This window comes from Coregonus lavaretus (assembly GCF_964263955.1).
Source record: "Coregonus lavaretus genome assembly, chromosome: 22".
NCBI classification, from domain to species: Eukaryota; Metazoa; Chordata; class Actinopteri; order Salmoniformes; family Salmonidae; genus Coregonus; species Coregonus lavaretus.
In genome coordinates this window covers 30,568,844-30,584,710 of record NC_140009.1, presented here as the reverse complement: position 1 = coordinate 30,584,710, position 15,867 = coordinate 30,568,844, and the positions used below count along the sequence as shown (strand labels likewise).

Here is a 15,867-nt window from a genome sequence, read left to right as displayed (position 1 = left end):
GAATAACAACAAAACATCCAGAAAAATGTATGTCAAAAATGTTATAAATTGATTTGCATTTTAATGAGGGAAATAAGTATTTGACCCCTCTGCAAAACATGACTTAGTACTTGGTGGCAAAACCCTTGTTGGCAATCACAGAGGTCAGACGTTTCTTGTAGTTGGCCACCAGGTTTTCACACATCTCAGGAGGGATTTTGTCCCACTCCTCTTTTCAGATCTTCTCCAAGTCATTAAGGTTTCGAGCCTGACGTTTGGCAACTCGAACCTTCAGCTCCCTCCACAGATTTTCTATGGGATTAAGGTCTGGAGACTGTCTAGGCTACTCCTGGAACTTAATGTGCTTCTTCTTGAGTCACTCCTTTGTTGCCTTGGCCGTGTGTTTTGGGTCATTGTCATGCTGGAATACCCATCCACGACCCATTTTCAATGCCCTGGCTGAGGGAAGGATGTTCTCACCCAAGATTTGACGGTACATGGCCCCGTCCATCATCCCTTTGATGCGGTGAAGTTGTCCTGTCCCCTTAGCAGAAAAACACCCCCAAAGCATAATGTTTCCACCTCCATGTTTGAAGCTGGGGATGGTGTTCTTGGGGTCATAGGCAGCATTCCTCCTCCTCCAAACAAGGCGAGTTGAGTTGATGCCAAAGAGCTCGATTTTGGTCTCATCTGACCACAACACTTTCACCCAGTTCTCCTCTGAATCATTCAGATGTTCATTGGCAAACTTCAGACGGGCCTGTATATGTGCTTTCTTGAGCAGGGGGACCTTGCGGGCGCTGTAGGATTTCAGTCCTTCACGGCGTAATGTGTTACCAATTGTTTCCTTGGTGACTATGGTCCCAGCTGCCTTGAGATCATTGACAAGATCCTCCCGTGTAGTTCTGGGCTGATTCCTCACCGTTCTCATGATCATTGCAACTCCACGAGGTGAGATCTTGCATGGAGCCCCAGGCAGAGGGAGATTGACAGTTCTTTTTTGTTTCTTCCATTTACGAATAATCGCACCAACTGCTGAGTGAGATTTTGAGTGAAAACCTCCTTCCATCAGCAAGGGCATTGAAGATGAAACGTGGCTGGGTCTTTCAGCATGACAATGATCCCAAACACACCGCCCGGGCAATGAAGGAGTTGCTTCGTAAGAAGCATTTCAAGGTCCTGGAGTGGCCTAGCCGGTCTCCAGATCTCAACCCCATAGAAAATCTTTGGAGGGAGTTGAAAGTCCGTGTTGCCCAGCGACAGCCCCAAAACATCACTGCTCTAGAGGAGATCTGCATGGTGGAATGGGCCAAAATACCAGCAACAGTGTGTGAAAACCTTGTGAAGACTTACAGAAAACGTTTGACCTGTGTCATTGCCAACAAAGGGTATATAACAAAGTATTGAGAAACTTTTGTTATTGACCAAATACTTATTTTCCACCATAATTTGCAAATAAATTCATTAAAAATCCTACAATGTGTTACTGATGGTAGGCTTTGTTACTTTGGTCCCAGCTCTCTGCAGGTCATTCACTAGTTCCCCCCGTGTGGTTCTGGGATTTTTGCTCACCGTTCTTGTGATCATTTTGACCCCACGGGGTGAGATCTTGCGTGGAGCCCCAGATCGAGGGAGATTATCAGTGGTCTTGTATGTCTTCCATTTCCTAATAATTGCTCCCACAGTTGTTTTCTTCAAACCAAGCTGCTTACCTATTGCAGATTCAGTCTTCCCAGCCTGGTGCAGGTCTACAATTTTGTTTCTGGTGTCCTTTGACAGCTCTTTGGTCTTGGCCATAGTGGAGTTTGGAGTGTGACTGTTTGAGGTTGTGGACAGGTGTCTTTTATACTGATAACAAGTTCAAACAGGTGCCATTAATACAGGTAACGAGTGGAGGACAGAGGAGCCTCTTAAAGAAGAAGTTACAGGTCTGTGAGAGCCAGAAATCTTGCTTGTTTGTAGGTGACCAAATACTTATTTTCCACCATAATTTGCAAATAAATTCATTAAAAATCCTACAATGTGATTTTCTGGAATTTTTTTTCTCAATTTGTCTGTCATAGTTGACGTGTACCTATGATGAAAATTACAGGCCTCCCTCATCTTTTTAAGTGGGAGAACTTGCACAATTGGTGCCTGACTAAATACTTTTTTCCCCACTGTATATATATGTATAGATAGATAGATAGATAGATAGAGAGCTGGCATCAAAGTTCCAGTACCAGTTGTATTCATACTGGCAGTACCATGTCTTCTAATAAAAAGACCTTAGTACAATTACTTACTTGGTACATTCCCTTTCTCTCCTCTGAGGTAGCTTGTGGTAACAATTGTTAAACCAACTGCATCTTGCCTATTCTATTTTGTTGCTTGTGTGTAATCTCTATCACAGTAGGCTGGTGAGAGGAGGCCAGCTCTTAATAATGGCTGGGATGGAGTAAATGGAATGGTATTAAACTCATGGAAACCATGTGTTTGGTGTTTTTGATACCATTGCATATATTCCGTTCCAGCAATTACAATGAGCCCGTCCTCCCCAATTAAGGTACCACCTGCCGCCTGTGATCTCTATGTGTGTTGCCATCAGATGGAGAGACAACTGACAGAAGAAGCTTAACTGCACAGCTGACACAGGTCATGTCTACTGTCATGATTACACTACGGTATACACTAAGTATACCAAACATTAGGAACCCCCTCCCCCAGAGCCCGGACTTGAACCTGATCGAACATCTCTGGAGAGTGTCGTGGAAAATTATCACTATACTTATTAAAAATCAAAGTTCTTCCAGAGTTTTTGTAGAATTAAGATAGACTTTATTACATACGCAATAGAGCCGAGGTGGTTTGCAAAATATCTGCCTTCCCAACACTCAGCCCTCAGTTTATATACAATTTCCATTCCTGCTCGTTTTACATACTCTTTAGCTTAAACCCTCCCAGTTCAGTTTCTCCACTATTGTTTCCAAGCCTTCATCTTTTGACCGCTCCGCCCCCTCTCTTTATTTATGATAGTGCCGAAATCTGACCCTATTCAGTCTCCTCCTCCTGTTTATCTAGTTTGGAAACAATAGTGGCAGAACCATGCTTTCTCATGTAAAAAACAACAGAGCTTTCTCCTGGCTCTGCTCTGTTTATTCCAAAACATATAAATCAATATTTAAATATGGTTTAAACATGGCAGGTCCATAACCCATTCTCAACCATATACATTTAAGACATTCCTAATGCATTGCCTCACGCATAACAGTATAATCAATCAAGAGCCATGTCCTGACTCTGGCTCAGACTCCCTCCTTGTGTACCACTCAGTACCACACGCCGTATTCACTTAGTCATACTGATTGTCTTTATAATTAACTATGTTTTAATGTTTTAAAAATATGTATTGTGTTTAACCTATGGTCTGACCTTGGGTACCACTTGGTCTACTGACAAAATACCCAGCACATCCCCCCTTTGGGACTAAATAGGTCCCACACTTCAAATATATATAGTGACTAAGATACGAATACATGGATATGCAGTGACTAACACAACATGTTTATGATATAAGTCACAATTCTTATTAAGTGACAATTTAAGTGTTTCTACTTCAAATAAACAATAAGAGTTTCTACTCAACATGTTAAAATTTGAGTGCTAGTATCCTAACACATAAAATAATGCAGTTTTGTTTTAACCATAATATCTATTTAAGGCAGTTATCTTGGGGTTTGTATAAGCAATACATTAAATACTAAATCCTTTATAATATTATTCTTCATAATATCATCCCTTATGTCTTACAAGGCCTAGTAATGCTTGCTCTCCCTTTCGGACACCTCGCTAACAACCATTTTCTGAAGCCTATGCTACATGCATATACTACTTAGAGAAAAGGTGAGAGAGGCCTAATCCAATTTATTAGGATTCCAGGTTTTTCCTCAGGCATCCCAAATGGGACTCCTAATTCCAACCCCAGAATCAATTTAAATGTTGCCTCACCTACTTTCCTTAATTAATACTTAGACTATTTATCAGAACTAAAATAATATGGAACAAGATATAAGTCTGGGTGAATAAAATCTCCAAGTCCAGTGTGCTTCAGCTGTTGCTTGTCCTTGTAGTCATGACAAGCCCATCTTCCTCCTGCAACTACCCCATACAGACATTTTAGGTTGCCATAAAGGAAGTCAAGTTGTTCTCATGGTTGTGAGGGCAACCAGGGCTCTCTTCCGATAATGACCATCTGCTTCTGGGCCTCTACTCCAGGCCGGCGTTGGGTCCCTTTGGCTCGGGACCTTCTTCCGTCACTAGGGTCACGGCATCCTCAGCTTCCTCATCTCTCGGTCGTCGGTTTCCATGCGATACACTGGTGCAATGGTTTAGATGATACCAGATCGAGCTCCCCTCCACCCTTACGGTAGTTGGTGTAGCCTGGATGACGGTGTATGGTCCCTCACGTCTCTGTTTGTTCCACTTCCTTCTGAAGACCCTGACGTAGACCTTCTCCCCCGGGACCACTGGTCGTAGTGGATTCGCCTCTGGTTTTAGAACTCTGCTTCTCTCCTGTTGGTATATAACTTCATGTATGACAGTTAGTTGCCTGATATACCCTTCTAATTCCCTTTCCGTTTGCTCTAGAGGCGGACCCTCATATGGTCCCCTGAGCACTGGCATGGGTCGACCTGTAAGCATTTCATGCGGTGTTAGATGTGATCTGTTAGCTTGCATGCGATAACTCATTAGTGCCAGAGATAAGGCCCAAAAAAACAAAACAACACTGTCTGTTAAATCAAAATAACAAATTAAATTAGAATGATAACCCTTGATAACACCTTAACTTAATTGTATCCCATAAGGTAATTCAAGGAATAGTAAAATTGACTAGCGACAGGTTTCCCTCATTCAGGGCTAGTTCGCTCTCTCTGTCCTTGTCATGGTCCGAATCACACATAGGCCTATTGCTAAATTATAAACTTCTTCCTAATCATTAGTGTTTACATTCTACATATAAATCTTACACAATGTCTCTAGCTTTCTAGTGAGGGTGATCAGGCCTCACCAGAATGTCAGAACAGAGGTCAGAGGTCATTCAACCCCATTTAAGTGAGTGTCTCTTTCCCTTTTCCCTCACATTTCAAACATTTTGTGTACCAGGTTTACATTGGGGTTTTTCAGTACATTTCTTATGAGGAGACTTTACATGTGTGTAATCAAAACTATGGCAATAGAAACTTCAGAAAATATAATTTATGTGCCCTTTAAGGTGTATTATTTCTAACCTGTGAAAAATCCACTAAACCAAAAATAAAAACCCTACACAACAACCAAATATTCATAATAGGTGGGTTGTGTGTGTGTGGTGAAACGTAGGGCAAAAAAAACCAAATGGCTAGGCCTTATTTAATTTGGTAGCTCCCTCTTCCGGCCTAATTATAAGATTGCTGAGTTTTACTAACTGCTCTCCTCAGCTCACAGACTCGGGAAACATTCCAAAGAGAGATAATTAAACTCCCATTCTCCTGGAAAAGAAAGTGTACATTTCGTTAACATTCACTATAGTACATCTTAATCAGCCCCCCAAACGTTTTAACTACAACCAAAACATGAAGATAATTCCACTGTACTCCATCAAATTAGTAATTGTTTGTTTCAATCTAATTCCTCATTTATATAAATTGCTGTCCTTTGTAAGTAAACGCAAACAAGTGTCTACTTTCTTATGCTAAAGGTACAGTGGCTTGCGAAAGTATTCACCCCCCCCCTTGGCATTTTTCCTATTTTGTTGCCTTACAACCTGGAATTAAAATATATTTTTTGGGGGTTTGTATCCCTGTGTGATTTACACAACATGCCTACCACTTTGAAGATGCAAAATATGTTTTATTGTGGAACAAACAAGAAATAAGACAAAAAAGCAGAAAACTTGAGCATGCATAACTATTCACCCCCCCAAAGTCAATACTTTGTAGAGCCACATTTTGCAGCATTTACAGCTGCAAGTCTCTTGGGGTATGTCTCTATAAGTTTGGTACATCTAGCCACTGGGTTTTCTGCCCATTCTTCAGGGCAAAACTGCTCCAGCTCCTTCAAGTTGGATGGGTTCTGCTGGTGTTCAGCAATCTTTAAGTCATACCACAGATTCTCAATTGGATTGAGGTCTGGGCTTTGAGTAGGCCATTCCAAGATATTTAAATGTTTCCCCTTAAACCACTCGAGTGTTGCTTTAGCAGTATGCTTAGGGTCATTGTCCTGCTGGAAGGTGAACCTCCATCCCAGTCTCAAATCTCTGGAAGACTGAAACAGGTTTCCCTCAAGAATTTCCCTGTATTTAGCGCCATCCATCATTCCTTCAATTCTGACCAGTTCCCCAGTCCCTGCTGATGAAAAACATCCCCACAGCCTGATGCTGCCACCACCATGCTTCACTGTGGGGATGGTGTTCTCGGGGTGATGAGATGTGTTGGGTTTGCACCAGACATAGCGTTTTCCTTGATGGCCAAAAAGCTCAATTTTAGTCTCATCTGACCAGAGTACCTTCTTTCATATGTTTGAGGAGTCTCCCACATGCCTTTTGGCGAACACCAAACGTGTTTGCTTATTTTTTTCTTTAAGCAATGGCTTTTTTCTGGCCACTCTTCCATAAAGCCCAGCTCTGTAGAGTGTACAGCTTAAAGTGGCCCTATGGACAGATATGCCAATCTCCACTGTGGAGCTTTGCAGCTCCTTCAGGGTTATCTTTGGTCTCTTTGTTGCCTCTCTGATTAATGCCCTCCTTCGCGGGCAGCTCTCTCTTGGCAGGTTTGTTGTGGTGCCATATTCTTTAAATTTTTTAACAATGGATTTAATGGTGCTCCGTGGGATGTTCAAAGTTTCAGATATTTTTTTATAACCCAACCCTGATCTGTACTTCTCCACAACTTTGTCCCTGACCTGTTTGGAGAGCTCCTTGGTCTTCATGGTGCCGCTTGCTTGGTGGTGCCCCTTGCTTAGTGGTGTTGCAGACTCTGGGGCCTTTCAGAACAGGTGTATATATACTGAGATCATGTGACAGATCATGTGACACTTAGATTGCACACAGGTGGACTTTATTTAACTAATTATGTGACTTCTGAAGGTAATTGGTTGCACCAGATCTTATTTAGGGGCTTCATAGCAAAGAGGGTGAATACATATGCACGCACCACTTTTCCGTTATAAGTTTTTTTGAATTTTTTGAAACAAGTTATTTTTTTCATTTCACCAATTTGGACTATTTTGTGTATGTCCATTACATGAAATCCAAATAAAAATCAATTTAAATTACAGGTTGTAATGCAACAAAATAGGAAAAACGCCAAGGGGGATGAATACTTTTGCAAGGCACTGTACACTAGAAAATGCTCCACATAAGTCTATTACTGAGAACCATTTTGCATCTGGTGGAACGTTTGTTAACAGTGTGTGTGGATTGGGTACCTCTGGTTGGTAGTCTTGAACTACTTAATTCACTGCTCTCAGGTCTTGAACCAGTCTCCACTTCTGTTTGTCTGCCTTTAGTACTGGTAGCAGTGGCGTGTTACAGTCACTCTGGGTTTTAACCAGTACTCCTGATTTTATCAGTCCCTTTATTGTAGCTTGAATTCCTGCCTCTGCTTCAGGTTTCATTGTGTATTGCTGTTTCCGTGGGGGTCTTGTGTCTGCCTTTGCTTTAATGCAAATTGGATTAGCTGATTTTACCCAACCCACATCTGTATCACGTTTTGCCCATAAATCATCTGTGATCATACTTTCCATTTGTTTCCTTAGCTTTTCTTGTTTTGTTTCTTCTTTAACTACTGGCATCTGTCTTTCCTCAGTTATTTCCACTTCCTGTGGTTCCCCCATCAGTTCTGCAAAGCATAGGACTTTAATTAGGTTTTTCAACAAACTGGAACATTTATGGATTCTTTGTTTCTACCCACTGTGTATTTTTAGCCTTTTTCATCATTGGTCCTAGATATTTTGCCTGATATCCCTCAGCCACTAAAAGTGTTATGTGAGGTTATGTTCCTGGTATATTAAACCAGGTCTGTATGATATCAGATCGTGGAGCATCTTTTGCTTCCATTGCTGCCCCTTCTTTCCCTATTATAAAATATTGTGATCTAACGGAAGCCGGTTTACCCCATGCCTTCCTCAACCATAGTTGTTCTAACAAATTATTTTGATATGGGTCATATTGCAGTGTACAATGATAGCCTAATTTTGGTACTCTCATTTCTGTAACTTGAGCCCTGATACATTTTCACCACTTCTTTATTACCTCTTGTATTGGTGATTCTTTTGCTGTTTTGTCTGTAGCCATCATCATCTGTGGACGTACACCTTCCTGATCTATTATTAGTCCCTCTGATGTGCATTTAATTTGGATGCCCATTCTACACAGTGCGTCTCTTCCTAATAGATTAACTGGAGTTTATTCTGATACTAATATAGATATGCAGGTAGCTTTTTCCTCCTGCTTCTAGCTTTACTGGAACTGTCATAGGTATTAGCTGCGTTTGTCCCGAAAATCCTACGGTCTTTGCATATTTGCCTGACATGGGGAGGTGAGAGGCATAATTTGGATTTACACATGAGTAAGTTGCTCCAGTATCTATCATCATGGGTGTGCCTCTATTATTCACCTGAACCTGCAACATAGGTTTTTCATCAGCCTGCATAGTTACTGCCACTAGCTGACCCTCCCCTCTAGGATTCTCTGGGCATCCATAGTATCCCTGATTTGGTCCTCCCCATGGGTTCACTGGGCCCTGTGGAGCCTGCGTCTGAGACTGCCGCCATGCATCTGAGCTGGTGTTATTTATTTGCCAATTACCCTTCTGTGGTTGCTTAGGCAGCCATGGGTTGGTAGGACAATTAGTTCCTTCTTAGATGTCCTGATTGATGACACCCCCAGCAGACACCTAGCGGTCCTCCTGGTCCACCATTTTGGTATGTCTGCTGTTGTGATCGTTACCCTTGATTCTGGGGTCTGTTTCTATTTCCTTTGTTTTGCCACTGTCCAGGGGATTGTTGTGTGTACACATTCACTACTGGTAAGGCAGGAGCTCTTTGGCCTTGTGGTTGAGGCTGTAGTTGTGGAACTCCTTGGAGAACAGGTGCCATGGCGCCCTCTTCTGGCAGTGCTGGAGTAATCACTGGGGATTGTGTTTTCTTTTTGTCCTTTCTTTTCAGCTCTTCCAGCTGCATCTGTCCCAGGTTTCTCAGAATCTCTCTACCCTGCTTCGCCAGTTTCTGTTCATCCCTCCTATATTTCTCCATTGCGTGGATAATATGGTTGCAGAATTCTTTGTGTGATTTTGACGTTAGTCCCACCACATCTTCCAATCTTCTTCTGACAGGTGTTGGCATTGCCTCCATCAGTGATGTCCTGAATAGTGTTGTCATCAGTGGATCCCCCTCTGGGTCTTTTTCTGTTTCTTGTCGCCACCTCTTGAGCTGATCCTCTAGGTAGCTTGCAGGGTTTTCTTTATCCCCCAATGGTTCCCCTCTCAGTGCTTTAGGGTCTATTTTGGCTTGATACTCCATTCTCAGAGTGTGCCATAGTCCTGGCCTATAATTGTCAAAGGCCACTCCATCCAGTAATGTCCTCCGCACCACCTGTATGAGGCCACCCGCCTGCAACAGGTCCTCCATTTTGGCCACTCCCACCACCCTGGCCAGCAATGCCTTCAAATCTCCCACCGCCAGTAGCTTCCCCATTTTTTGTTCTTCAAAATGTTCTAATCCATTTTCCTGCTCCTTCATGTATGTTTGGAAGTCTAGCCACCAGGCCTTCCAAGTTCCGTGATCCCCAAGGCATATAGTGAAACTGTGTCCCCTTTACCAAAATGGGATACTGGGCTCCATATTTGTCTGGCTTTTTTATTGTTCTTCTGTTTCTTAATTCTCTCGATTTTTCCAGGTGGGCTTGCAGTGCTTCACCTAGTTATGTTACTATAGATTTGCCTCCTGTGGCTCCTTGCTGTGATAATTGTCCTTCTGTCTCACTCTGTTCTTGCTCAGAGTCAGCACACTGTTTTAGTTCCTCATTACTTGCATTATCCCAATCGCTCTGTCCATCACCATTTTGTTCATCTATCCCATAATATTCCAGTTTGTTTAACATACACCTCATTACAGTCTATGTCTGTGTGATCCTCTTTCTCCTATTTTATAGTTCTTTATTAGGGTATCCATGTCCTCACACAGTGTCACATCAAACATCCCTTCCTTTGGCCATTTTGTTGCTATTTTTCTGGTAATGTTATCATTGTAACCTATTGCATTAATTTAGTCAAAAATATACATTTGTTGTTTAATAAATCTAGAACCTACAACAAGTTGGTGCTATTCCATCAGCGTAATAGTCAAAACTACCTACAATCGACTGTTCCACTTAACGAAAACAGAATATCGTTTTAGAATTCATTAACTATTTGCATACGTCACTGGTGTTACGTAAACTATAGAATTGAGTAATAACAATTAGAATTTGTCAAAGAATGTTTCCCGATTCAACTATTCAGACCTCTGCTTCAAATGTCCCTTACAGCACAACGAGTACGACTCTCTTTCACCCGCAGACTAAAACATGGCATTAGTAAAGTCTAATCACAAACCACCAATAACTAATAGTATATTTGCATTCATATTATTAAAATACATTACTTTCATTCCAGTCTACCCCAACAATTCAAATTTGAAATTCTCACTTCCCTATTAACTTACTTTCCTTTGTTATCAATTAAGATCATGGCCACAGCTCTAAAGTAATTGCCAGTCCGCTATTACATTTAAGTAACTGTCCTTTCTGATTAGGCTACAGTTAACAAAACAAACACTTGCTATAGTTGACAAGCATATATTCAATTAATATCCATATTCAATTCACAGTAGTTTAAGCTTTCAAATCATTAGGCAATGCAAAAAATGACTACCTCGAAATCGTCCAACTATTCATGTTGAATAAGTGAGTCTTTCAATTTGAAACAAGCAAGCTGCTAAATCGTCCAGTCTTACATCTCAAAATAAACACTGACTGCTCTATCAATCTAAGCAACCCATGGCCATAGTCGAATTATAATCAGAAAACCTAGATGTTAGTCAGTAATGCAGAACCTATGCCTTATTGAAATGACAAGTAAATCCCCCTTTATTCCAATTACAATGGTTTGTAGTCTTAACATCTCGCACATAACACAATTACCAGAAAATAGCTTTACAGGTCAAAGATCTCACAGGCTTGAAGGGAATTAATTTAGCAGTCAATGAGTCAAATCTACATTCATTGATTTGGAAACAGATGTAACGAGTTTAATCAAATGGATTATGTTTTTCCCTTGCAACATACAGTTTTTTAAAAACTATATCACCTTAGCTCCGAAATGATAGAGATAAGATTAAGCATTATAATAACTATCAAATGATCTATGTACTGTCTCCCACCCCTCACGTACATCTACGTTTTGGGTGTGCAAGTCAGTACCTATACATTATTCCACTTATTACTTTATCCAATCTCCAGTCATCGATTACACGCACATAACATTCATCATATTTTCATATATTCATATCAACCAAACCACTCGTATTTCGAATGATTCTTTATTGCCACAAATCAGTTTATCATAATCTACTCCCAGCGGAACAACAACTTTCACTACCTAGACCCTTCCCCTCAGTCATAAAATCCTCCCAGAATCTTATAGACTGGTCACTATTCACTAAACTAACATCCCACTCTCAATACCATCCCGCAATATTCTATGATAGGCAGTGTTGTACGGAACCCCAAGATATCATTATATCAGAAGCTTATTATCAAATTATCATACACACTTCTATATCTTATCGTTATAAGTGCAACTCATTTTCCACATTTTACCACTCTCACATCACATTCACACAATGTTGTTCTCAAACACGTTTAATCACTATTTGTATGACCTACAGGAATATTTTCTTCTATAAAAGGGCCCAAATTTGGAATGTTAACCCTATCACATTTATAATTTTACTGTGGTCAATTTTACCATAATCCTACATCAGCTCTACATTTCCAAATATAATGTCCGAAACACACCCTACAAGATTGGCCGAAATACAATGTGTAAACGTCATACAACCACACCGGTACACATGACCTGTTCCTCCAACAGGATTTATTCTACCCCTCCTGGTAACGTGAATTTTCCACACTCAGTTGGTCAATGAATATCCACATACCATTAATTATTCTCATCCTAATGCGAGATTGGGCATGCCCTTTCTCCACCAGAGGTAGAAGCTTCAAGCGACCTCAAATATAGTCCCTCTCTTTAACACTTCCTCAACACAGAAAAGGCTATTATTTGCAGGGTTTCTTGTTTTTTTTCTGATCAACCCGCACAGATGAGCAGCCACTCGTGCTTAAATGAATCATACAGAATGACCAGCAGGATGAACAAATGAATCGGACGAATTGAACAAATACATCAAATGAACAATCGAGTGAATTCGACAGAATGAATGCACGAATTGAGTCAGACCAGTGGACCAAGATGAAAGAGCTGCTTTCGCAAACCCAAGCAAGCCCAACAAACCAGTCTTGTACAAAACGAGTCAGACAAAACAATCGAACTAAACAAATTGATCAAGCTGACCAAATGAGCAACCTGAATGAGACAGATGAAACATACAACTTAATCACAATTGAACAATTTTAGAGTAAGGCTGTAATGCAACAAAATGTGGAAAAAGTCGAGGGGTCTGAATACTTTCCGAATGCACTGTACACATTAATATTAGAAAGTGATCTACCGCTTGCATATCAATATCAGATTGGGAAGAATTTACGTTTGTGATATCCCCCTATCTGCAAGCATGACCAATGGCATACACATTTTTTACATGTAAATTCAACCAACCAATAGGAATACAGTGGCTTGCGAAAGTATTCACCCTCCTTGGCATTTTTCCTATTTTGTTGCTATACAACCTGGAATTAAAATTGATTTTTGGGGGGTTTGTATCCCTGTGTGATTTACACAACATGCCTACCACTTTGAAGATGCAAAATATGTTTTATTGTGGAACAAACAAGAAATAAGACAAAAAAGCAGAAAACTTGAGCATGCTTGAGCATGCCCCCCCCCCCCCAAAGTCAATACTTTGTAGAGCCACCTTTTGCAGCAATTACAGCTGCATGTCTCTTGGGGTATGTCTCTATAAGCTTGGCCCATCTAGCCACTGGGATTGTTGCCCATTCTTCAAGGAAAAACTGCTCCAGCTCCTTCAAGTTGGATGGGTTCCGCTGGTGTACAGCAATCTTTAAGTCATACCACAGATTCTCAATTGGATTGAGGTCTGGGCTTTGACTAGGCCATTCCAAGACATTTAAATGTTTCCCCTTAAACCACTCGAGTGTTGCTTTAGCAGTATGCTTAGGGTCATTGTCCTGCTGAAAGGTGAACCTCCGTCCCAGTCTCAAATCTCTGGAAGACTGAAACAGGTTTCCCTCAAGAATTTCCCTGTATTTAGCGCCATCCATCATTCCTTCAATTCTGACCAGTTTCCCAGTCCCTGTCAATGAATAACATCCCCACAGCATGATGCTGCCACGACCATGCTTCACTGTGGGAATGGTGTTCTCGGGGTGATGAGAGGTGTTTGGTTTGCACCAGACATAGCGTTTTCCTTGATGGCCAAAAAGCTCAATTTTAGTCTCATCTGACCAGAGTACCTTCTTTCATATGTTTGAGGAGTCTCCCACATGCCTTTTGGCGAACACCAAACGTGTTTGTCTATTTTTTTCTTTAAGCACTGGCTTTTTTCTGGCCACTCTTCCATAAAGCCCAGCTTTGTGGAGTGTATGGCTTAAAGTGGTCCTATGGACAGATACTCCAATCTCCGCTGTGGAGCTTTGCAGCTCCTTCAGGGTTATCTTTGGTCTCTTTGTTGCCTCTCTGATTAATGCCCTCCTTGCCTGGTCTGTGAGTTTTGGTGGGCGGCCCTCTCTTGGCAGGTTTGTTGTGGTGCCATATTCTTTAATGGTGCTCCGTGGGATGTTCAATGTTTTGGATATTTTTTTATAACCCAACCCTGATCTATACTTCTCCACAACTTTGTCCCTGACCTGTTTGGAGAGCTGTTTGGTCTTCATGGTGCCGCTTGCTTGGTGGTGCCCCTTGCTTAATGGTGTTGCAGACTCTGGGGCCTTTCAGAACGGGTGTATATATACTGAGATCATGTGACAGATCATGTGACACTTAGATTGCACACAGGTGGACTTTATTTAACTAATTATGTGACTTCTGAAGGTAATTGGTTGCACCAGATCTTATTTAGGGGCTTCATAGCAAAGGGGGTGAATACATATGCACGCACCACTTTTCAGTTATTGCTTAAAAAATAAATAATTTAAACAAGTTTTTTTTTTCATTTCACTTCACCAATTTGTACTATTTTGTGAATGTCCATTACATGAAATCCAAATAAAAATCCATTTAAATTACAGGTTGTAATGCAACAAAATAACATAACCAACCCTGCTACATTCTCCCCTGCTGAATTCCACTTGCACACTGTAAACAAAATGAGGAATGCAATACCCTGCACGTCAAAACACCCACATACATTCAGTAAGAGACAAAAAAATGGATATTCAGTGCCCTCCGTAATTATTGGGACAGTGAAGCACTTTTTATTATTTTGGCTCTAAACTCCAAAAGTTTATATTTTAAATCAATGAAGTTAAAATGCAAACTGTCAGCTTTAAATTTAGGGTATTTTCATTCGTATCGGTTGAACTGTTTAGAAATTAGTTGCACTTTTTGGTCGGCTCCATATTCATAGCACGCGATGACTTCATCAAGCTTGTGACGCTACACATTTGTTGGATGCATTTGCTCTTGTTTTGATTGTGTTTCAGATTATTTTGTGTCTAATAGAAATGAATGGTAAGTAATGTATTGTGGCATTTTGGAGTAAATAAGAATATAATATGTTTCTGAACATTTCTACATGAATGTGGATGCTACCATGATTACGGATAATCCTGAATTAAATCGTGAATAATGATGAGTGAGAAAGTAACAGACACACAAATATCATACCCCCAAGACATGCTAACCTCTCACCATTACAGTAACAGTGGAGGTTATCATTCTTTGGGGAGGGGTATGATATTTCTCCTATAGTACACAATCAGCTCCTTGGTCTTACTGACGTTGAAGGAGAGGTTGTTGTCCTGGCACCACACTGCTAAGTCTCTGACCTCTGTAATGATAATAAGAAAAATACATGGGACTTACAGTATATAGCGCTTTTCAAGGACCCAAAGTCGCTTTACAATTGTAGAAATGAAAAGAAAAACAAAAAAACAGAATTGAAAACAAATCAGACTAAACAAAAACATGAATAAAGAGAGGGGTGGGCTCAAAGGAAAAAAGTGTGATGTATCAGTGTATGGGGAGGGTAGGGTTGGTATTTGGATATGAACCCAGTTTAGGGTACGGGTAGGATAAAGTTTTGGGTTAGGTGCTGCTCTGTATGGTGAAGAGAGGAGTGGTGAGGGGGGGAGGGGGGGGCTTAAGGGTAGGCCACATGGGGCCGGCCCGTCGGAAAGTCCTTGATCCAGTTGCAGAGGGAGGTGTTCAGTCCCAGGATCCTTAGCTTGGTGATGAGCTTGGAAGGGACTATGGTGTTGAATACTGAGCTGTAGTTAATGAACATCATTCTTACATAGTTATTTCCCCTCTTGTCCAGGTGGGAGAGGGCAGTGTGGAGTGCAGTTGATTGCATCTGTGGATTTGTTGGGGCGGTATGCGAATTGGAGAGGGTCCAGGGTGTCTGGGATGATAGTGTTGATGTGTGTCATGACCAGCCTTTCAAAGCACTTCATAATTATAGATGTGAGTG

General features: G+C 41.1%; 1 protein-coding gene across 1 annotated transcript in view; it reads left to right on the top strand.

The window, feature by feature from the left end:
* The window catches only part of LOC311149433 (C4b-binding protein alpha chain-like), a 39,869-nt gene that overhangs the window by 5,511 nt on the left and 18,491 nt on the right, over positions 1 to 15,867 (top strand). The window lies entirely within an intron of this gene.